The sequence below is a fragment of the Dromaius novaehollandiae genome, chromosome 10 (assembly GCF_036370855.1).
Source record: "Dromaius novaehollandiae isolate bDroNov1 chromosome 10, bDroNov1.hap1, whole genome shotgun sequence".
Taxonomy (NCBI): domain Eukaryota; kingdom Metazoa; phylum Chordata; class Aves; order Casuariiformes; family Dromaiidae; genus Dromaius; species Dromaius novaehollandiae.
In genome coordinates this window covers 172727-197805 of record NC_088107.1, presented here as the reverse complement: position 1 = coordinate 197805, position 25079 = coordinate 172727, and the positions used below count along the sequence as shown (strand labels likewise).

At 41.9% G+C, this 25079-nt stretch overlaps 1 protein-coding gene across 2 annotated transcripts in view; it reads right to left on the bottom strand.

Annotated features, from left to right (window-relative positions):
• Positions 1 to 25079, bottom strand: part of MAP1A (microtubule associated protein 1A) — a 72743-nt gene that overhangs the window by 35392 nt on the left and 12272 nt on the right. Inside the window, exon 1 of one of the 2 annotated variants that reach the window (XM_026115565.2) lies at positions 5776 to 5930. The exons of the other annotated variant lie outside the window; for it this stretch is intronic. The gene's annotated coding sequence lies outside the window, so the exon portion shown is untranslated. Of the gene's footprint in view, positions 1 to 5775; positions 5931 to 25079 lie in introns of those variants that run through there. 2 annotated transcript variants of the gene reach the window in all.

Below are 25079 nucleotides of genomic sequence, written 5' to 3'. Positions count from 1 at the left end.
TTGCAAGAATAAAAAGGGCTAGAAGAGGCCTTCAAAACCAAGAACAGCTTTGTCTCAGATCCTCTCACTTGTTCAGCTCCCTCAGAGCCACGCAGGCACAGAGCCTTTCCACACCCCCAAGCATCCCACTTCACTGATAATCGCTTTTGCTTTTCACTATGGGCCGACAGCAGGAAAGAAACCCCGTAACAATTAAAACTCCTAAGCAAAGCAAATCTAACAGTTCGGAATTGGGCCAAAACATATATTGTGCTCATACTTACTAGCCTGCAAGCTGGTTCTTCAAAAAGATTCTGTATAGATCAAAGCCACAGAGAACCACCCTGCCCAGCGTTTTCCCGCCGAAGAAAGGAGTCGTATTTGTTTGAAGCAATTTCTTTCTTATAAGTCCTGGGCAGTATTTGCATTTCTATCCAAGTACTGCAACTCATCCCTCTTATGCCATTTTAGGAGGTTTTTTGGAACAAAAATCTAGCCAACCGAAAAGTAAATCACTGGCTTCTTGCCCACTTTTCCTCCAAGATATGAGTACCACGCCTTCTGACATACTGACGTTCCTCAGGCAGGAGTCAAAACAGAGATACTAATGGCCCTTTTCTTCTAGCTTCCTCCTTAATTATTTAAGAAGAACTCTGCACTGGAACTTAACAGAGAATGGTAGAGGTGAGCTGCTTGGGATCCTAGTGAAATAAAAGGTCAGCTATAGCAAGTGAAAAATTTAGACAATATCTCTTAATTAAACATTGAAGTTAGCAGAGGAAACAAATGACACAGATTTGCTAGTTATGGCGCTATGCATTTTTATCACAATCTATTTATACTTAAAGCATATTGTGAAAAACACCACTAAGTCTCCACAATCTTGACCTAGTCACTGGAAAGAATAAAAAGGACTTCTCTCACGACACTACCAAAATACATGAAGAACAGAGTTGGCAAATGCCAGCCCACCATGCAGTGGTGCAACACGGCTTCTGCACAAGCCTTCGAGCGGGAGCTAAGGCTATAGCTTGTGCTGTTTGTTTCCCGCCAGCTGGTATTTCTATTTTCTTACCATTGCCAGTATCCCTGAAACAGGAAGGGACTCTCCTTTCCAAGGTTAAAACAGCTACGAGACTTTCAGGTCAGGTGCTTTGTGAACATATTCAGTAACAACCATTTATTAAACTATAGCTGCTTGAGGCATTTAGCTGACATCCCAGGTGAGTCAGGAGAAATGGCTCAGCCTTTCCCATAGGAGGGGGTCTGACATAGTCTTGCTGTGCCTAAGTGCTGTGATTTATTTTCACCTTTGGTTCATACTAAAGAAACATAAATTTCCACATGCGCTGACTGGTGACTATAGGTCAATCCTCCTCCTCTTGCAATTTCCTCCCCAGGATCTCAAAAGATAAAACAAATTTACAAAAGATTTCTTGTACTGCGGAATGCCAGAGCCACAAAGAACACTATGGACCTGGTCCAGCTGTGAATCCTGACCCCTGAGGTAGGTGCTAGTAAATCGCAACAGACTTTGGTGCTTCACAAGAAGGCTCACGAAAGGCAGTAAGTAATAAGTGCAGAGACACACAGGTTACTCAGTAGGACATGCTGATAACAGACATGCATCTTGCATCCTACCCCCTCTGTGGCTTACATGCCTCCTCCTGTTTGAGATTCTCAACCTTCATCCTCCTGGAGGAAATATCCAAGCCTTTATTTTCAAAAGCAAGGAAGGGCTCACTCATTTCTTTCAGAACACAGAAACTGGAATGCTGATGCTTTCAGAAATATAGAGGTCAATTGGAATTGCATTCCCCTTAAAAAAAGTCCAGCTCAGTAGTGTCTATCCATTTGAGAGAGAGCTCCAGCAAGACTTAAAGGCCAATTTCAGAAGAACTAAGAACCTGCTGGTCAAGGACACCAGTGCTCAGGTTCATCCCTGAATAAAGCCTAGGAAGGACAGGAATTTGCTGAAGAGCTGGATACATAACTAAGTTGTTTCATTAGCCAAGGAATTGATGAAGGACTTCTCTGCAGTCCACTGCAGTATCCTCAGTTCCTCGCATGAGTCATAACTACCACCTGGTCAAGTGGCAGCACGCTCGGGGACAATGTTTGTTATCCGACTGGTGCGCGAGCGGTGACTGCCCAGATGGCAGGCCAGAAAGAACACGTCCTGTCCCAGGGAAGGCACTGAGTTGGATCACTCTCCTCCCCTACCCCACCAGATTTCATAAAACCTGTAGAAACTTGGTATCTTTAATGCTTCTCCTATTTCAAATGGGTTTCAAATTATACCATGGATTCAAGAGTTATTAGAGGGGTAAACAGATGGAATGGCCAATCATTTTCCTGGGAAACCAAGATGAAAATTCTGATTTTAAGTCCTTGGGTCACAAAAATCTTCCCTCTCTTGGCACAAAAGAAACACCTCTTTCGCAGGGGGAAAGTTCTCTCTCCAAAGACAAAGTATATGCATTTGTAGGAGGAATCCACACAATTCAATCAAGCAGCTCTAAGAGGAGGCAGAGAAAAAGAATACAAACTGAGAAGTTAGAACCAAAATAGCTCAATACCTTCTGTAGTCTTTCCTCTCAACAGCTACAAGGCTTGTTCTGGAGTCCAGAATGACGTGGACTTGTAACTAGTTCAGAATTGGGGGGGGGGGGGGGGGGGGGGAAGAGGGGGGCCTTCTTTTTCCATCCCCTAAATCTTCCCCAGAATCATTTCTAAGGATTAATATACACACAACTTACCCTCTTTCCTCCCATACACAGAGACTATCCATCAGCCTGGTAACTATTACCTCCCTAGGTACTTTTGCCTAACAAACACTTCACAGGCTAGCAGATACATCTCTCATTTTGAGCTAGTTACTATTGTCAAGTCCATCTGCGCTCGCCAGACAGTCTTCTCTTCTTTGGCTTCTCATAGCATCTTCTTCTGAGGGCCTGCAGGTCTCTCCTCTGTCCATCAATTACCAGTGGAAAGCCTGTGATATTGCACATAGCAACTGTGCTAGCCAAGTGGCCAAAAGTAGCATCCTCTGGGGTCTCTGTATTCAGGCACTTACCACAAAAATATATTGCTGGATCTTTATTTGGCTCAGTTTGCTTCTCCTTTTGCGAGGAGCCACCTCAGAAGCTACCCAGGATGGTCTGTGTGTGTATGAACACATGCAAAGAGCACAAGACTGTGTCCCATAGAAGCTCGGGTGCTGGCTGAGGAACCCCTCTTCCACCCTTGGTCTGGTGCCCAGGCTCTTTCCTTTGACCCAGACGCTGCATCTCCTGTCCATGTACACACAGCTTCCTTGCTTTCACCAGAGAGTGCCTGTGCTGGTTTTTTCTCCTCTCCTGTGCTCAAGTCCATCATGAGTTTGCTTGCGTATCTGCCGAGGACATGACTAAGCTATGCTGACAGCACAGGAGTGAGGAAGAATAGCAAAAAGATAGGACATGACATTTCTCTCATGGATTATTTTGTCAGGAAAGAAACTACTGCAGAGTTACCCTCCCCTCTGTCCGCAGAATGTGAGCAGGGCAGGGGCAGGGCAGGGGCAGGGCAGCCTGGCCTTGTCATATCGAAGGAAAAGAGGGGATCAAAAAAAAAAGGATCTTTGCCTGTGTACAATAGGTTCTTGCTGGAAGAAGCGTAAGGACAGACACGCGGTCCGGGTGGCCCCAAACAGCAGACAGAGGGAGGACAGGGAGGGCACTGACCTTATGCAGCAAAGGGTCCCCTGACCCATCAGAGGAGGAGGAATCCCTGTCATTCTGGAACAGTGCCCAGCCTGCAGGGCTTTTCATACTGGGACCAAAGCTACTTGGAATAGAAACAGCATCGCTTCTGAGATCAGAGAGTTTAAACTACAGCTCCTTTTTTCTGCAGTCATAAGCCAGCAGGCACCAGCTGCAGAATTTGCCGCAGTGTGTGTGTGTGTGTGTGTGTGTGCGCGATTCTGCGTGTGCGGGTGTGCAGCAGCCATGCTCCTCCCCTCCAAGCTCTCTGTGTGATAAACGTGTCCAACTCCCTCCCCTTTTCCCCTCCCTGTATCACTGTGAATCCCAGCCTGTTCACTTTCAGCCCCCAGCCAGGGTGGCCCCTCTCTTCTTCTTTATTAAGAAGGCTTTTTTTGGTATCACCACAGACTTTTTTCAATTCCTCCCATCATTCCCAGATTTTCATGGTCGTGTAGCCTAAACTGTACAACACACCAAACCCTGCTCCAGTTCCTCTAGTTCTGGACACTATAGGAAGAAAACCCTATTTTGAAATACTTCAACCCATTTTAACATTAGCATACAGTTAATGCTTTTAACAAGATGTTTGCTAGTGGCAACACTAAAGGAAGACAAAGATACCCTATGAAACTATAGAACCTTGTGTGTCTAGACTGTGATGGGGTCATCATCACACTGTAGCACCAGTGATGCAGCAGAGCAACGCATAAAGGGAGGAGCTGGCCCCATATACTGCTGTGCTACATGGGAAACATAGCAGGGTGAGGGATGACAAAGGACAACTGCTGGGAAAAAGAAAGCACTTTGCTCTTCTCATTTGTAAGGAATTAAATGCCTTGCTGTAGCCCAGTAGGACCAAAATCAGCTCCTAGCCTGGTCACTTCTTTTCTCCTCCTCTGCCGCCCTGGAAAGGCAGCATCACTCACATTTTACAAGAACCTTCCATTTTTCCTCCCCCACAACTGGAAGAGTTTGGATGTTTTTTGGCTTCCTGTGGTGGAAGAATGTAGTGCTGAGCAGCTCCAAGCCAGACTTCATCTACTTCAAGACTTCAGCTACTCATGTGTGGGTGTGCAGCACCACAGGAGCGAGAAATTGCAGAAAGGGCCCTTCATCTCTCTTCCACCTAATCAACAACATGACATTCCACCTTAACAACCCTCCCCCCTCCTGACCGGCTTTAGTCTCATTCCAGCATCAGCACTGAGCTGGACAGTGATACAGACCTTAATACTGGCTTTCACCAAGCCTTGCCCAAAGGGAGTGCCTCTGAGATGCCTTTTGCCACCTCATCTCTTCTCCAGTAGCAAACTATCTCCATGCAAAGCCATAATGACATAAATCACAATGCTTCAGCACTCTTTAAGTCCATGACAGGCAGAATATCTTCTCCAGATTCTTCTCTAGACCCATCTTTACACATCCTGTTCTGCGTTTCAGCTAACGACATAAGTGCAGTAAACAGCTGAGCAGCTAGGGAATTCAGTCTCTGTTCCTATACTCAGGACAAGAGCAGCTGAGCAAGGACAAGGTCCTCATAGATCATAAAAAATTAGCTCTATCTGCAGCCACCTTACCCTCTTGTCAGTAGCCATTTCCCCTCAACCACTCGCCAATCACCCATTCGACCCCAACAGGATCAAATTCCAAAGAATGAAAAAACACATCTGCTGTCGACTGCTCTGCAAAGATTCCCTCCAGCACTCCTGTGCAAGGGCAGAGCAGACCCAGCAACTCATCCCACGACATCAGGCAGAGGAGGGCAAGAGAGCTTGGTCGAGGTAAAGTCCACTAGCCGGGTATGTAAATTCGCAGTCAGATCCACCAGAACAACCCTTCCTCCCCCGACTGATGAGATTTCTTCACAGAAAAAATAGCATTAAAGCAAGAACAAGGCCAGCACTGGCCGTCTCAATGCCGCACACCCACCCCCTCCAAACAGCGTTAAGGGCTCGCCGTCTCCAGCGCTACCGGCACCCTCTGCTGCCTATGCAGAGCCTTCGCGCCCGCAGGCTGGGCTCACAGGGGAGCCGAAGGAACGCACACATACCATGCTGTCGCGGGACGAGCGGCCCACGGAAGCGGCACCGCCGCGCGGGATGCCTGGCGTCGCCGACGCAGCGACACAAACAGGGCTGCAGAGCAGCCGCCGTGCCAGCGCGAGCCGAGGGAGGAGCCGCCCAGCCTCCTCCGACCCGCCCGGCACTGCGCAGGCTGCCTTAACCCTCTCCGGGCTGCAGCCGCCTCCGGGGGGTCCGGGCCCGGGGCGCCGCTGCCGCTCAGGCCGCCGAAACCCAGCGCTCCTGTGGCCGTGCATTAACTCCTGGCGCTCCAAAGCCAGCCCAGGCTCCTCGCTGAGCAAAACGGGCCGCTCTGGGCACAAGGGTCTGGGCAATTCGAGGAAGCCAGAACTCCGGCCGGCGCTTCGAAATACCTGAAACTGGATAAACTCCTGCCAACAAGGTGGGTTCTCATGTCATTAGAATAAAGATTTTTCCCTATAGCCTACTGTCTGGCTGCTCCTTGCAGGAGTGTCCCAGAAAGGCACTCCCCGCTTCCTCTGAGGGGGGCTTTGGGTTAAGTTACTCCTAAATTGGAACCTCATGTTTGTCTCCAACAGTTGCAAACAACTGCAGACCAGTTTCTCTAATTAATATGTAAATATTAGGCAGTTTCAGCAGCCCAGCTGGTGAAAGTTGTGCCCAGTATCACGTATCTGGGTGACTGGCTACTGGTAGAGAGGGATATGTCATGATGATCCCAAATCCCACTGGACAAAGAACAAAACCTGGATGAGCAACGTAAGCACACCAGCAAACTGTCCTCTGGAGATCTGTTTTGGATACTGTTTTCAGAAAATGAATTAAACTTTTGTGTACGAACCTTGCATCTCATTTTCTTAACCAGGATACTAGTGGATGGCTCATTTAACCTCCAAGGCACCGGACAGGGAAGCATACTTCCTCATTCCTGCTCTGCTGGGCCTCGGTCTATCACTCCTATATTGGAATATAAAGATTATTTCATGGCATGTTCATTGCCAACAGTGACCTTTAACTATGTGAGTTAACTGTGAAAGCTGGAAGATGTCCTGCCTGCCCTGCAGCAAGTCTCTCTCCCAGAAATCTTCCAAGGGCTGTCAGAAACAATGAAATGCTCAGGAACAAAAATACCACAGAATTTGGATAGGTTTTAAAAATAAATTAGAACCTTCCCTTCTGTAGCTTACAGAGGACGCTAATCAGTAGCAAATGTTGTCTGCGAACCTCTGGGGAAACTTAACACAGCGGAATCAAACATCTTAGATTTCTGTATGTTTCAAATAGGTTAAACATCATCAGCTCCACACCCTATTTCAAAAGACTAAAGATTAAAAATTCTCTAGAGGCAAACTTCAGCTTCATATTGAAAAAAAAATAGTTCCAGGCTCTGGGAGATGCTGAACTGCTTCATTACAACTGCCACGTCCCAATCTTCTGCTTAGCAGTTCCAACGCTGAGGCAGCAACACCAGCTTCTTGGCTGTGCCAGTTAGTTTGCTCCGGTTGCTGGGAACCATCCCCAGTGGGCTAGAAGCCTCTGTGGTAAATGCTAGGAGAGGACAGGTCCTTCCGGATTTCTGGATGCTACCTTCACCTCCAACACAAAAGTCACTGCAGGCAGTAATTCTGACTTTTAGATTGGCACCCAACCAACCACTGACAATCAAATCAGACAACTGAGAAATGGCGGGGGGCAAAGTTCTTTTCCATTCACCATAATCATCGATACAGCATACCTTCCCAGCCATACTGATAGAGCAACAACTGCCACAAAGTGAGCTAGCACTTTTTTCTTTATGCCTTGGGATTACTAAATCCTGGGACAAAGAGCTGGAACGTTCTCTGAAAGATGCGTTGCAAGGTATATCGTCCTCCCCATGACTCAGAAGGGCAGCTGGTTCTGGTCACTGATATAAATAAGCACAGGCAATAGAGTCAGCCCACAAAGGCACAATTCTAAGACGAGAGATTTAAAAGGATTTCAGCTTTGGAAACAAAATGAGGGTTCAGTCTGAAGCCAGCTTTTTTGGGCAAGAAAGGCTGGTTTCTGAAAAGGGCTACAAATTCCCACTGCCTTCTTTGAAAGAGAGCAGGGAGTGAATCTTAACTGGGTTACATCAGAGTTGACCCTTTTTACTGTTTTGGTGGAAAATGAAATATATTTTGAAATTTTTACTACATGACACAGAACAAAAAAAAATCAATGGATTTACACTTAAGTTTAGCTCAGCAACTAGTGGATTGAGTCTACTGAAAACTGCAAAGAGAACATAAAATAAAAGCTCATCTGGATTTATATTGGTGCTGGGATTACAACAAGGAACAGTTCTACATATGCTGAAGTAGGGGCCATGCTCTAAAGCTGCAGAAGCTAGACCTGTATTTTAGATCATAATATTCAGTTCAGTATCTATTGACTACTACATAATATGAGACTTAAGTGAAGGCTTGTCGTCATGCAATTCATGGATTCTGACAGTAGCCAGGACTGTGAAACAAATGGTCTTATAGATGTGGAAAAGTAAATCAGTGCATCAATCAGACTGCAGGTGATTTGTCTTTGGCTGCAGAAAGGCTCATCTCTCAGCCAGAAATCAACCCCATGGAGCTGAGGAATTCCAAGTTTCATTTTTATGAAATGCTTGCCTCAAAAATCAGAAACAAGCCAACTTGTTGGTCCAGATCCCTGCTTCCTTGGCTCTTTAATGCTGCCTCTCCTTGATGTTGTTATGACTAGTTCTATTACTTATGGGTAATAATTGATTAATTCAATCAGTTTGGTCTGAGAGTTTTAATTAAGATTAAAACTGCTGGGATAGAGGTCAGAACATAGCCCACGAAACCTCTATGTCTTCCTTATTCCGACCTGTGAAGAGGGGAGAAGAAACAGAAGAGCCCATTCCATAGCATGTCTGTGCATCTCTGCTCTCTCATCTGACAAAATCTAGCCTCAGGAACCTCCTCATGACCCTTAATCCTTAAGATCTTTAGAATGACAACATTGGGTCAGATCATGAGTCCATCTAGCCCCCAGTCATGAGTGGACAGCTATGGAAAGAGTATGAAACACATGACAAAGTGATATATCTCCAAGTATACCTCTCAGCTTCCGCTGAGCTCCAGCTTAGGAGCCTTCACTCTCCAAAGGTTGTTTCTACATCTTTACATATAAATTCCATCAACTTCTCTGTTGCTTTCCGAACCTAGCTCTACTTTTAGACTCTGTGGCAATGAATTTTGCAGTTTAATGATGCATTATCGTAAAAAGCATTTCCTCTTGTATATTTGGTTTGTAACTTCTGCACAGTGATATCAATTAATATGCCCTAGTTCTTACGCTGTGAGAAAAAAAAATCATTTCCCATTAACCTTCATTACAGCATTCATATTCTCATATCTTTCTGGCATATGGCTCTTTCTCTGTCTTTTCTGTAAGCTGAAGAGTCCGAGCTTTTTAAGTCTTCTCTTGTAGCATGGCTTTTTTGATCCTCCCTGTTACTTGCTTCTGATTTTACAATATTCTTTCTGAGGCTAGGAAAGAGGGCAAGAGACCAGAATTGCACAAGGCATTCAAGAATTGAGAGCATTATACATCAATATAATGGCATTATGATGTTTTCCGTGTTGTTTTCTACTCTTTATTCTTATTATTCCATTTGCTCTTTGACTGTAGCTAAGTATTGAGCTGATGTTTTCAGAGAGCTATCCACAGTGACTTAAAGGATTGCTTTCTTGAGTGGTATTGCAAGATTAGAGCCCATCATTATGGACATGGGGTGAGGTATGTCTATTCTGAGTGCATTCCATTGTAGTGATAACAGCATGTCTTCTGTCATTTTATTTTCATAACTGCAATATCTTTCTGCTAATCTTTCCACTGAGCCCTTGATGTACTGACTATCAATAACTTCAAATCAACAGCCTCAGCATTTATCTCAGCAGTTACCTCAGCATTAATACTCTTCTCCAAATCATTTATGAATATGCTGAACAGTGCAGGCCCCACTCAGATCCAGGACATGCTGCTGGTGACCTCTGTTGCTGGTAAGAACCTCCCTAGCTGGTAGGTGTCATCCTCATGCTAGTCTTTGCTATGGTATCTATTCATTACCAATGCAAATGTAACATACTAATCTTGGAGGTCCCCAGATCCTTCTAAGGCCTTTTTAAAAAATGTGTCAATTTTTCCAGATTTTATCTTTGGTATACTGAAGACATTTATGTTTATCTTTAATGCAATAACTTTGGAATAGCATATTCAATATAGCTTTAGAAAATGTTTTATTCAGCAGTTAGCAAAGCCTTACTGATTTTCATGAAATCATAGAAGAGAAAATCTGTTCTTTCCTGCTCTTCTCTCCAGACAGGACATGGTACCCTGTAACAGGACATTGCACAAGAGAAATGGGCTCGCTCCTCCATCCTGACGGCAATTCTCTGTGTGTGTGTGTATGTATGTACATATATATGTATTCATATGTGTGTGTATATACACACACACAAGCTATATTTACCCCCTTTTATCCCTCCAAAAGCAAATTTTATATATTCCCTCTGTTGTCTTTGCTCCCAGCCTCCTCTTCTCCTCATCATTTCAGACTCTCATTTTCTCATTTCATGTTCACAACATTCATACAAACAGAAGAGACTGTTACAATTATCCGTTGTGCTTGTCATCTACTATTACCAGCATAAAACAAGTAAAGAAGCTTGCACAGTCAAAATGAACAAGGAGTCAGAAGTAAAGAGCAAAGCAAATGCAGGGGAATGCAGAATGGCTGGAAAAAAAAGGGGGCAGGTGCAGCCCCCTTTTCCAGCTTACAGGTGAGTAAAGGATATTCTCCAAATGGTACTGTTATTCAGCACTGCAGAGGGCAAAGCCAGAGGACGTGTTTGCCATCACTGCTGCATATGAACTAGGCTTCTTAATATTTGAGTTATTGTCACCCACTTAAGTGTAAGGAGAACTGTCCAGGTGGCAGCCTGCAAGCTGGATTCAGCCCAAAGAATAATTTCATCCAGTCTAAAATTTTTCAGATTTTCCCTAATAAGCCTACAACACCCAGACATGTCCATGGCACTCCAGAGAGCAGGGCAACTGGCACAGGAAGGGAGCGAGGGAGGTTAGACAGCTTAGGTCTAGAACTGGTCTACACTGGAAATGGTGTTGCCATTAGCAGATTTATCAGAGCACTTCAGGTTAGTAGTTCCCCATTAGCACTTATGGAAAGGGCATACACACTGGGACATTTCATGCAGTGAGAGAAAACTGCAGCTCTTGCCTCCACAATGCCCATCACAACAGTGACCAAATTTAGCCCTGAGGGGGACAGTTAGGATGGCAAGATCTCCCTCGGTATTGATTTTTTTATACCGATATAGCATAGGCAATTTCAAGAACAAAAATAAGATTTGATACAACTGTCTAATAAAGACATTTATTGATAGTTGTAATTGTTCCAAAATCTCTCTCCTGCTAACAGACTTACGAAAGTAAGCTTCTAATCACAAGCTAGTCTCATTTCCTTAACAGCATTTTGTGAAATATGTTAAAGCTTTCTGAACATATAAATAGGCCAATTAATTATCTTTTAGCCATGAATTTCCTCTATAAAGAAACAATACTGTTTTGTCAATACCATACCATGCTCTTCTCTCTCATGTCTTTTGCCTCAAAATCTTCCTATTTTCTACAAAAATTTGGTGTCTTCCGACTGCTATTCTTGAGATTTTACATCAGATACAGTTATCTATTAAATTAATGACTGGGGCAACCGCTGTTTGACCAGCAGGACACTTACTCAAAGATGAAGAGATCCCTAAAGCAGCTGCTGCCTTTACCATGAACCAGTTATTTAACTGGCCTAAAAACCCTTCCGCACAGCAGTTCTTCAGGGCAGCCCTCCTACCTTTCTGAGGTCAGATAATGATTGCAGATAGCCTCTTCTTCCTATCTCTTAAAGAAAAATACAAGTAACCATTAAAAATAAATAAATGAAACAGCTGCCAAAGGTAGAACAAAAGGGGCACTAATAAGCAAAGCCCTTACGGAGCTTCATGCCCCCTCTAGTTCCTGAAGGGAGAGCACTGAGCTGCTGGCTTCTACTTCCTAAAGTCGGAGAGACCCACAGAAACATGATCAAGAACACTTCATTTTTTTCAGTCTGTCATGAAATGGGGAGCTTCACCTGACAGTTATTGGACATCACAGACCAGGCACCAGCACCACAAAATGGGAATATACAGAGGCTTATGTTAAACCCCAAACTCAACTTTTAAACCCGTGTTCTTGGTACTGAAGTAAGGCTCATTGATGTCCAATTCCAAGCACCACTCCAACACTGATTTTTAAAGACATTATTATCCTCTGGTGCAAGGACAGATTTATTTCAACAGGTGAACTGGAGAAGAGAGATGGATTTTTTTCCCCACTTCTGCTAACAAAATAAACTGTTTTTCGAGGAGAAAAACTGAGACAATAGTCAGAGAGTCACTATGGTTTGAAACCTAACAAGTCTGTCTTTAGGCTAGGGAACTTTGTTCCCTTTCTGCCAGGCTTTAAAAAGGCCTGTGACCTTTCTGGGGTACTGGGCTTAGTTCTCTTCTGACTGACAGAAAACAAAGGGTGGACTGGGGCTGTAGTCCCCCGTGTTATCACAGGTAAGAAAAGTGGAGGAACTGCAGCCGGTGCAACAGCTGTTTAAATACAGAATTAAACTGTTAATGATGTGAACATTTATTTCATCACTGTGCACCTGAGTCAGTATCACACTGATATGAATGTTCTTGATCATAAATATTCAGAAGTCACAGACTGACTATCCCCCAGGCCTGCAAAAATAATAAAAATGACTTACTAAAATGTTTTTTCTTTTATTATTCTCAAATTGTAGGGGGTAGTCAGTCATCTCCATGCTTTTCTCTATCATGATGTTTAAAGCAGTTATAAGTGAAGGCTGAGTTTCTGCATGGAAGAAGAACTCCAAGAACTACGGCTAAAGGAAAATACTGAATAGGGTTTATTATAAATATTGCAACTGGAGAGGTCTCGCTCCTCAGAACAACAGTTCTGAGTTATGTGCTGCCTTGCACAGGCCTCTTGAGTTCAAATGCACTTGATTTTCTTCACAACCATAGGCCAAAGGCTTTAATGAGAACTGAGATCCTAAATAAACAATATACTAGCTTTTGAAAATTGGTGGGACAAAGAATTATCATGGACTGACCAGGAACAGCCCTGCTTTTAATTTGAGTAATATGCTTTTATTAGTAAGGTCAGGCACCTATTTCTCAGCACCTCTGAATGAAAAGCACGCTGTTCTCATAATGCACAGAATTCTAATCTCTCCAGTTAATTCACATCCCATCCTTCTGGGCTCTCATTACACAAGACAGTCAAAGTAATTGCAAGATAAGAGGTTGTAGGATATCACCACAGCATGCTCTATAGTGAAAATTGCAGAGAAGTGTAAAGATTTCTCTGCATCTATCCTCTTGGAAGACTTTTTCTTTGGCAGTCCAGCTACTGAGTCTTTCACAGGCTCTCTGTTTTCAGTGAACCAAAAGAACTGATTACTTATGGTTAAGTCTTCAGCAAATCACTTCTATCCTCATTTTTGTCCAGAAACAGTAATTTTTACTCTTTTCTACTAGCTTTACTAGGATTTTCTAAGGGCTACTTGTTTTTGCTGAATACCTCTGAATCTTTCTACACAATTATGTCATGGGCTTCCCTTCTTCCTATTTCCTCTCTTATTTACAGATATCTGTACCTTTTTACTCTGTTTGGTTAGTTAAAATCATTTAAAGATTTATTTCCTACTTTTATCAAGATTCCCCCCCCCTTTTTTTTTTAACCTCTCCATATCTGAAATGCAGTCACACCTTGTTATTTGTTTGTATAGTTCTACTTCAAGGACCTTTGATCTTAAGTACCTTATTCTTTCAACTGTTTTGCAGGTCCAATACAGTTATGCATTTAACCAACTATTTCTTAATCTGAGAATAATCTTTTCATCATTCTAATACTACAGGACCTAAATAGTGATTATCTGAACTACTGAGAGGTAGCTTCTCTAAATAATAAAAAAAAAAAAGACAGCTTTGTAGGTGGATAGCCCAAGTCATCAATTACATTTGGCTCTGTCTTATTCTTCATCAAATAAGGTTTTATTTTTGTGTTAATAGCCTCCCTAATGTGGTCCAGAGAGACTGCCAGCACCTGTTATCAGCCTTTCTTCCATTTCCTGCTTTAAACAAATCCATGAACCCTGTGAGTTTTCTGTGGCAACACACTGGTCTATTTTGCCCCAGAAAGTAAGGTTTTAAAAATGGTGATCCTAATTTAATTCAGCAACTCATAAAAGCTTTAGGGAAAATGACAGAAGATGACCTGTCTAGAACTCTCAATGGAGAGGATAAAGAGGTTTATAAATCAAGGCTGCAAAACTGGAGCAAACATGAACAGTATTGAAAGACCAGAGGGAACAAGAAAAGAGGGATTAAAGCAAACACTGGGGCACAGTAGAAATAGCAGTGTGCGCCTTGCATGAGAGTGCAGCAGGACACCTAAGCACCCAAAAGGATGGTGTAGGAGGGACTGGGATCATATCCTAGTGATTTTTAATCATACCGAGTTCAAGGAAAGAATTATCTGAAAATATTTCCAAGTAGCAGCATAAGTCTATCTGAAGAAAAACTCATGTCTTCCACATACAGTGTCCCTACTGGCTATACTTTCTTAGCGGCCTTTGCCAGCTTTAATATCTGATCCCTCCAACGGACTTCTCCAGCCAGAGGCACAGTAAAAGCATTTCATATGTCCCAGAGACACACAGAATGAAGGAGGTATAAATAAGGTCTAGCACTGAATGAATGTAATAAAGTAATGGGACCAAGGCAATATGAGAGAAGTTACAAGAGCTGAAATATGGTGCAAGATTCACAGAAGCACAGAATGGTTGAGGTTCGAAGGGACCTCTGCAGACCACCTAGTCCAACCTTCCTGCTCAAGCAGGGTGACCTAGAGCAGGTTGCCCAGGGCCCTGTCCAGACGGCTTTTGCATGTCTCCAAGGATGGAGACTCCACGACCTCTCTGGACAGCCTGTTCCAGTGCACCATATTCCTTGTCTTAGAGAGTCTATCTTTCTTTCGGACATTTTTAACCATCTCAGATCTCATTTATTCTCTGAAGCAGCCAGTAATCTATTGCAATAGGCACCAGCTGCCCTGAGAAGGATCAGATTCCTGGGGTGTATTGCAGTTTTTTCAACTCTGTCTCTAAGGCTTGAACAAAATGGAGACAGAAATGCTGTAATGTCCTTATAAAGGAAAGGGTCAGTCCAGAGCCACTGATTTGCCAGATGCCGTTAGTTATCCAGGTAACACAAGTCATGCTGCCTTTCAGAGAGAAGACCAGTAGGACAGTTGTGACGAGATCACCACAGGATCCTAGGAAGCAGACGGGCAACGAGAAAGAGTGGCAATCATGAAGACAATGTAAATTGAAGATGGGGAGCTAAGCCTGACAGACAAACCAAAAGGAAAGCTGCAGAGAGGGAGAGAGCAGGTTTTAGAACTAGCAATGGCACAGATAAAATTTCCAAAACAGAATATATTTGGGAAAGCTTAAAATACTCCAAATATACTGCCATTTTTGTTATGTGACTCAGTGTCAAATATTAAAAAGGACTCTTTTAAAAAGATACAACTTTTATTAACCCATACCAGTCTCACTTCATTTTTCTCCTCTGTATGATATTCAGAATGAGCAACTTTGAGATGTTGAAATGCAGGCATTTTTCTTTAATGAATGTAAAACAGCTCTGTCATATTCCTTGAAATTGCAAAACCCATAACTTGTCAGTTTTATGCAGATTTAAAATGGGATTTTATGGGACCTTCTCTCAGAATGAACTCAAGTTTGAAGACAACTGAAAGGAAATTCTAAAAAAACAAACAAAAAACCCACCAACAACCACAAGATCTAGTTGCAGCCACTTGCAAAGATACAGGAGATAACCATATACTATGACTGTAGCATGCAAATGAGCAGGAACTGTTCTTCCAAGCATATTTTAAATTTAAAGAGATAAAATGTAATCCCTCCTATATAGTGCTAGTTAACTGTGAGCATATTATGGGTATTACAGTTACCAACCATCCCTTGCCTATAATGCCTACTAGTCAAGAAAGAGAGGGAAAAAAAAAAGACATGAAATAAATGTATTCTCTAGGCAATAATCAGGGCTCAAATAGGACATCCATTTCAGGCACTGTTCCCTTCTGGTTTTATGGCCTCCTCTAGGATGAGATCAGCACTGCAGCACATGCTTTCTTGCAAGGATGCAGCTCAAATGAAACCAGAGATGAAAAACAAGTGGAAGGAAAAATCAATAATCACTTCTGAATTATTCATCTCCATGAAATATGAATAAAAATGCAAGTAAATCCCATCTTTAGAACAGTGATCCCAGGAGAATTTTCTTTATAGGAGTCAAACTACCACAGATTTACCTGCAGACTTATCAGTACCAAGTAAATTTCACAGGCAGAGGGGTTGGATTAGATCAAATCCAAACCATTCGCCTGAAGGCCAGTAACAAATTGTGAACAGCCATAGCGAATTTCTGCAATTGCCACTGCCAAAATGAAGGCAGACAAAATCCAAAATAGGCTTTAGTTTAAAACAATATATGCCCAGGGCTGCTGGGAACAGGTCATCTGAAGGCAAAAAAAAAACCCTTTGTTTTATTGAATTATTTAAGGATTTTTTTCCTGTCTTCATTTTGCCTTTTTTACCATGAGAAATTCAAGTCTCATCCAGCTTGTCTTTCTTAGAAGGTTCTACAGATAAGTAAAGGCCTATGTCACTAGAGGATAAAACATCCTGCTTCAAATATTCAAAATGCATTCTACCAAATCCCTTTAACAAAGGGCTGAGAAATAAAAATCATGGAGTTATTCACAAGCTACTGCCTCAAAGACAGACCCATGTAGATTTATTATTTCTTGTCATTCTCACATTAAAAAAAAAAAATTCACACCCACCAGGACAAGTATTGAAAAAATAAATAAAATAAATAAATACAAGAAACACCAAAAACCAAAAACACTGCTACGCTTCTTTCACTGCATCCTGAACAAAGAAGCAACCCTTTCCCTGTTGTTCCCCAAAATCTCATCGTTGTTTTCCCTTCCCATGAAATTTAAGGGTTACTCTTTTTTTCAAAGACCATTCAAACAAATCCTGATATGTAGAATCTTTATATGAAAGACACAATTCAATAGGAGAACTGATTCAGCACAATGCACTCCCTTCATTATCCACGAAGGATTCAAAAGACTGTTCCAGGATAAACCCACTTACTCTTTGCATCCATATAAGGTTCAAGAGTTTGAGTTCCATGAGCTGCAGACAATATTAAACCACAGTGTTCCATTTTAGAAGTAAGAGTACTAATTTTGTAGGGCAAATTTTATCTTAAGTAAAGCTACCAGTCACTGCAGTGATTTCAACTTTGGGAAAAAAAAGTAGACTGAAGTATGACTTTAGAACTTGGATGTAAAAAAACTTGCAAAATTGTAATGTAAAAAAACTTGCAAAATCTGTGGAAATACAGAACAGGAAGAATAAATCTGACCAAACATTAATTTTTGGCTGTTTGTGTAAGGACTAACTTAGAAAACCTGCTATATTTTCCTACTCTATCAGAGCAGTATTCTGTTGCCTTCTTGGAGTGAACGAACCCTGTGATTAACACCTGTGGCAGATAGCTTATTCTCTATCATTTTCCCCCTAAGAGAGCAGAAACCTTTAGTTTTGCTGAATGGTTTCCTTTAATGAACATGTGCCTGGAGAACTCCATTTATTTCAGAAAAAGCAGGTCAAAGAATCACACCTACGCACAAAACAAGACATGAGATTGTGATGACCAGCAGATCACGAAAGAACCATGTAGCCTCTAAGGCACCATCTCTGCATGTGTGATTTTCATGCATGCAGCACACAGTCCCAATCTCCCTGTGTTTTATCAGTCTACACCCTGCAATTTTGGCCCCCCTGCCCCCCACATGCACACACAAATCCCGGAGGTCAAGTCACCAAGCATGTACCAAGACCTGGACTATGACTCACTGTTGTATTGGGAAGCCTATGTAGAAAGCTGAGGACAGGTCTGATGCACTTGTATTATCAAGATGTTAAGAAAATACAGTCCCACATTCTACAAGAATCTGTAGTTTCTACCAAAAGGATTAAAAACAGTTTTAAATGATGAACAGCCAATGAGCAGTTACTTATCACTGGAAATATTTCTAGGGGAATCCCACACAATTGTTGCTAACAAAGAATCAGTCAATTATCTGCAAGAAGATACAGTAACTGTTAACTGAAATTTTGTATTGGTACTAAAATCATCGACCTGATTTGTCTACTAGAACAGATACCTGTGACAGACAAGAACAAGAAATTTACACCACACTTGTATGATGTTGGTTGTATTTTAGAAAGCCGAGACTCCATGCTTGAGAACAGCACACACACTCTCAGTTTAACGTAGAGAGCTGGCAGCTCTGTGGATTTATATGCAGGCTATTAAGAGTAACGGTGTCATCTCGGCACATGCATTACAAACACCACTACAGTCTTTTTTTTTAAATACAAGTTGTGATAAACTGGAAAAATCACAACAGAGTTACAAGCAATGCCTGAAGTCCAAACCCAGAAAAGTTAGTCTGATTTATAAAAGAGAATAACTCATGAGGTAGAAGGGAGAACGCATCTGCAGGCAATAAGATTTCTAATATAAGAAAACTCTTAAACCTAGCAGACAAAGGCAGAATGAAATATAGTAGCTGGAAGCCACAGTAGACAAATTCAACCTAGAAGTGAGGCATAGTTTTAAGCATGGGTAGTTAATCACTGAAAACTTAGCATGGTTTACGATAGACTGCTTGCTGCCTGATGGATTCAAGGAAACCAATGACTCTCCTTAAAGAGCCTGAATAACACAAAAGTCATTGTACCATCCCCCCTTAAAAACAAAGATAGTTTAAAAGTTTGTTCAATTTAAAATAAGACAAATTGATTGTTTTCATGCAGTGAATTTATTTCCTTTGTAGTGCTCTTAGTTTTCTGAAGCCCAAACTCATGAATTGGCTCATTTGGTTCCCCATTGCTTCCTACAGGCTAGCAGGATAAAGCAGTAAGTAAAAAAATGCATATGGAATAGGGATATGGTGCAGATCTTCTGTAGTAGTAGATTTACCCTACCAAGAAGTAAGAAAAAGTAGACTGTGTTTGCATTCAGCCTCCCAAAGTTTCCAAATCAAGCAGCAAGGCATTCCATTATACAGAATAAAGTGAAAGCAAGATGATACTCCAAAAAGATAGATGCTTCCAGGTCCAAAGCCCTTAATGGTGCTTGTTAACTCCACTTCAAGGTTTCCTGGCACAAAGACTATTATAATTTCTCAATATCAAATAGAAAGCATGTCATCTCAGTTTCCTCAGGAATGAAGCACCACCAGATCAGGAAATGGTGCCTTCAATTCTGCAATTCTAAATTTTTAGGGCAGGCAGGGGGGAGAGAGAATATGTTCTGGCAATGGCAGGGTTAGTGGGGCAAGGCAAAATCCTGGAACGGAGCTTGTAATAGACTCAGGGACATCTGTTTTCTAAGGAGGTAGGAATTATGGCATTAAAATTCTAATAGCACATGACAACAATTAATCTCATGGTGAAACAGGATTAACAGACTCCCTCCACACTGTTTTTTCACTGTTCTGAATCTGTACCCAGTGGAAGAGTTTATTTCCTCAAATAGCAGCTAAGATCCTGGGCAAGATCACTTCAGAGTGCTTAGCTCTTTCCTCCCGGCCGAATGCAGCAGAGCACCACAAGCAGTGCTGCCATTCTTCAGGCTGAAGGCCTGTCGCTGTTTCACAGCGGGGCACGTTCAACAGGAACACCTCGTGCACTAGCACGGGAAGTTGATGACATGGCTCACTTCTGTTGCATCTAGCACACTGATGCCCCCAGCTGCTCCAGGCTAGACTGGAGCAGCAAGAGAGGGTGCATTTGCTGGCTGTAAGTTGAGATGCTTTCCATTTTGTGAGGCTTCCCTAGAAAGCATTGTGGAAATTGGAAATGCAAACTTTACCAGATGTATCCATGAGCTCAGGCAGAGTAACAGCCCAACCGCCTCAGCCCTGGGCACTCAGTCATACCAAGAGGCAGGTGCTGGCACATCCAAAGCCACTTACCTCCATCTCTTCAAGCATAACACTCAAGTAAACGGGAAATAGGAACTGAGAGCAGCTAGTCAGAGGCTTCCTGCTCAGGCCCGTGCCAATACTAGGGATTCTTTGAAAGCAAAGGGAGAGAGTTGGGGAACTGCACTCAAAGTAGTATAGTAGAATGAAACAGACTAAGAAGTCTGCCAGAAAATTGTGCACAGATGTTCAAACTGTCATATTCAAGGTTTTCATACTTAATCCTCTTTCCTTGTTGCTCCTCTTGTTCCTCTTAGCAAGATTCAGTTCACAGGGACTGGAAGAGCCTACTCTAATAGCCGCTGAAGCCAGGGACACTAAATGAGAACAAGGTGGACATTGCCACAATGAACTAACAATATACTAAGAATGCATTAACGAGGCTTTTATTACCAGTCTCTAAATATTAGTGATACTAGAATTCCAGTAACATTTATACCAAATCACCCAAAGCTCATACAAGCTTGTAATGTGTGTCTCGTTCTCACCAGTTCTACTAAACACTGACAATAGCATGAAATCCCTGAAGAGTAGCAGACTCCATGAAAAGGAGTGTGCTAGAACGAGTCTTACTTGTGAGGACACTCCGTCATTGCAGCTGGCATGCTTACAGTGAGAGCAACCAAACCTCTGACAACTGAGAGAATGCCGCCTTTGTCAGCTAGAAAAGTGTCACCGCAATACTGCAAAAATCAAAGTAGTTCTGTGTGCAATGCCTGCGATAAACAACATGAAAAAACTACCACAGAGCACTGTTTACAGAAGCATCAAGCCTGTCTTTGAGAACATACTTTTTATTTGCACCACATAGATCCTGTTCTGCAGCACATAGATCCTTCATAATCTGATATTCAGTGACAGAAAGCTGCTAATTTGACAAAATGGAGACAACTATCTTTAACAGCTTTTTGGTTGTTGTTTTTCTGCTGGTATTGAGTGGAATTGAGTGCTCCTTCTTTTTCTTTTGTTCTCAGCTGGTTATCTCAAAGCTGCTGAACACTTCTTATTTCAATAAAATTAATATCTTGTTAATAAAAAGTAGAGGTGGGAGAATAAGGCCAGCCAGCCAATGGAAGAAATAAAAAGGCTATTCTAGGAAAAACAGAAAAAGAATTAAAATGGGTTATGCACCAAAAGATGGCAGGTGCCTGCTGTGAAAGAACTTACATAAGGTGCTAAAAACAGTGCCTCCAATCCTTGAAATGCCTGAGTTGTCAGAACGATAGAACTGGATTCACCAAGGTCATGAAAGACACTGCTCCAAGTACTCAACCGCTGAGTTTTAACAGCCAATTCAGCTTTACAGCAAAAGGTTCCAGCTTCCAGAACTTGAGCCAGCAGTGCACTGACCTTAGCTGAATTTCATGGAAGCCAGTCAGATATCAGAGGACGTTGAAGCCTGGAGTTCAGGCAGGGGTTTTATATTGCGGTGATGCCATTCATGTACTACATCTGAGGATGAGAACCGGAAACCTTAGATTTATTTTCAAGTATTATAAGAAGTTGCATAAGTCAGCAGTTACAGGGAGACAATAACACTAAATACTCATTCAAACAGGGAAACACAGTATTTTGCTAAAGTTCTTATATGATAATAGGCTGTGTTCCAAGAAAGTGTGTTTTTCCCATTTTAGGTGTACAGCTTTATGAAGCTCATCATCTCTGGAAAGCTAAAAGATGATTTAGGATAGCATTGTAATGCTGTTGCTGCTTATGAAGATAATGCAGAGCATCATGTACATTGATTCAGGTTTAGCTTAGATAATCAAAATGAATAACAGTTGAACAGCCACCTTAATACAGACAGCATCTGTAGGTTCAAAGGGGATTATACAACTTTTACTAAAAGAAGTAGTTGGGAATGTGCCCTTTAACATCCCTAATCCAAGCATTATGCATAGTGAGGGCATATGAGGGAAAAGGACAATCAGAAGCAGATAAGCTCATGTGCTCTCCTTAAATTGCATCTCCTATTGCTAATGCTGAAGACAGAATATTGGGCTAGCTAGACCACTCATCTGATTCAGTAAGGCATTTCTTACACTACTTATTTTTGAAAAGCTAAACAGAGCTTGCACCTTACTATTCAGTATATATGATTTTATATAAGATTAACAGAATCACAGCATCTATAAAAATTAGGTTCATAGGAATAACACTTCATATGAGTACATCTTACAGCATTTTCCTGAAGCCTCAGTTTCAAATGTATACCGAGTATGTACAGAAATGTCAGACACAGATGGTAGCTTTAATGCTTATATGAACTTTGAAGTGGAAAAAAAGCATCATTTGCCATTTCATGCAGTAATCAACATTTCAATAGAATAGCATGAAAGCAAGAACCTGATGTTCAACTAACTTTTGTTTAGCTGAAGTGCAAGAAGAATATCTAATTGAGGCTCTGGTTTCTTATTTTCACCAAGTAGCCTTTTGGGTGTCACAGTAACAACCATAATTCATATCTGATGAACAAAGGAACATTTTAAAATACAGAAAGCGAGAAAGGAAAACATGTAGAATGAGGATCAAATACAAGCTTTGAGACCAAGGTGTGCATAGTGAACTCAGGCATTATCATCCTTTAGCTCATCAGGTTTGTAACTTAATGCAGTATGATTTGTGCCGCTAGTGTAATTAATGCTAGTGTAATTAACACTAGTATTTAACCTCTGCAAAGTTGAATTCCTCCCGTAAGTTCTAATCAGGCAATAAAAATGGACTCTTCTCCTAACCTGAGTTATTTGGGACTTTAAGAGTATGCTTCCAAAACAAGCAAGCAAGCAAACAAAACAAAAACAAACAAAAACAGAACATCACAGCTGCCTTCAGGGACTGTAAAGCTATATCCTCAGTGGGCTGGGGCAAATATATCAGTATCTTCAATTGACATTAGATGTAAAGCAAAGGACGTCTGAGGACCTGGAGCATCAGCAGGATGTGATACACGTGCCTTAGGCCTAACATGACAGGCTTCAGAGCCCGATGGCCAGAAGCCTCAATGCAGCTAGTTACTGTGACACAAACCCTGCTGTCTTTCATCATAAAACATTAAATTTGCAAAGCATGCAAGCTAGTACTTGAAGTGTTTACTATTTCTAATAATCCTGTTACTCTGAGGCAGGAAGCGTGTTCTAGAAGATCAATATTTCATTATTTCAAGCATTTGTTCAAGCAAATTCAACTTGAAAGTTGTTCTTAGTTGCTTGATTTTCAATTATATAATTAAAGTTATTTTGAAAAAAGTTTTCTGAAGATTACCTCACAAAATACAGTCTGAGAGGTAAGAGATCATTGGAATAGCTATTGAGCTATTTAAAGCCCTTCAGTTCCTCTGGCTGGAAGGAGCTGCTAATATTCCTATGGAAAGCAGAACTATGTTTTCAGAAGAACAAGGAGTTGTTTTCTCTGAACATCAAAACTGAACCTATATCAGAAAGCAGATTTCTCTTGCACTGAGAAACAGCTATTCTGAGCATTTCTATCTTGCCCCATCTCAACTTCTATTGGAAAGAGACAGACCCTCTCTGCCTGGGAGATCTATTAACACCCAACATGAGGAGGCTGTGTACATCATCTCAAAGTACTGTGGCAGACAATGGCAGTTGGCGACAGTGCAAAAATGCATCTGGAGGTACCTTCACCATGAAAGACCACACAAGCCTTCAGTATTTCACCTTGAATTGGTTTCACACTTCTGTTTACTTGTCATAAGCATTTACTAGCTCCCGGCTTTTCCATGCCACGTACAAAGTTTTTGCCACACAAAGTCCTCCATAATTATTTCTACCTTGTTCTCTCCGTTCTCCTACTGTCACCTAGGACTACTACTTTTCCTTTTGGTCAGGTCATCTTCATCACATCCATGCTCGATTTCTTGCTGTCACTATGGTTTCCCATCCGTAAACTGTATATAATCCCTATAAACTACGCTGTGGGATCACCCCTAGAGCAAGAGTCATGTTGTTTGTGACACCAAGAGCCAGCAGTTAAAAGTATTGTAAGTCAGCTTTCATTGGTGCTGTCAGGTATCATCTGTACAACCACCTCAATATTATCAGCTCTGCCCTCAGTTTTCCTCCTCTCATTTGTACCACATTTGAGACTCATTTGTTCCATATCATCTAGAAACAGACTAAGAACTTGTTAGAGCAACAACTGTGTCCTCTCTGTTCCCACAAAATGTTGCAGTTGCATTTTGATCTCAGCTGCAAACACTATGTGTTAACATAAAACAAATGCAGTTTAGAAGTGATTACTGTAACCCTGACTGAGAAATTGCAGATTGGAGTCCTGGAGCATTCTGTTATATAGACTGTTTTACTTATTTGTGTTGCATTACCTTCCTTCACCTGAGAGACTGTTTTTTGGCAGTGGTGTCAAACTTTTGCTGGTTGTTAAAGAGTCTGTAGAGTAAGAAGCCTTTTGTATTAAATAAAAGGTCAATGAACTACTCTAACTTTACAGTAACTGCTGTGCTCCTGCTGACTTATCCCAAGCACAAAGTGAAAACATCAACTTTGAAGGGAATGAGGTCCCAAGATTAATGCACATACTTCTGAGAAGAGTTTTATCCTCCTGAGACATTGCTAAGCATACTAGTGTGGAACTGCATGTCCCTCACAAACAAATCTTTCAAATAGCATAGAATCATAAAAACTCATTAATTCCACTCATTAAAATCATTAATTGGAAGAGACTTCAGGAGATCTCTGGTCCAACCTCTGGCTCAGAGCAGGACTAACACCAACCTACGGAGAGGAAGAGGAAACACACGGTTGCAGCCATTCTGTTCTCTAGCTGAACAGCACCTACTGTTTAAAACTTTCCAGTTTTATGTATGCCCACATTACTTACTCCTTTTGCATCAATATTACTGAGTCCATAGAAAGACCCCCTCTGAGGGATCATTTTGCTGCATTCCATGCGGATCCATACTTACCGAATCACTCAACTGGAGCATGCAAGTGTCCACATTGAGGCAGATTTGCTCTCTGGACTCAGGTAGCCTTTAGGATACTTACTCTGTCAGGATCTG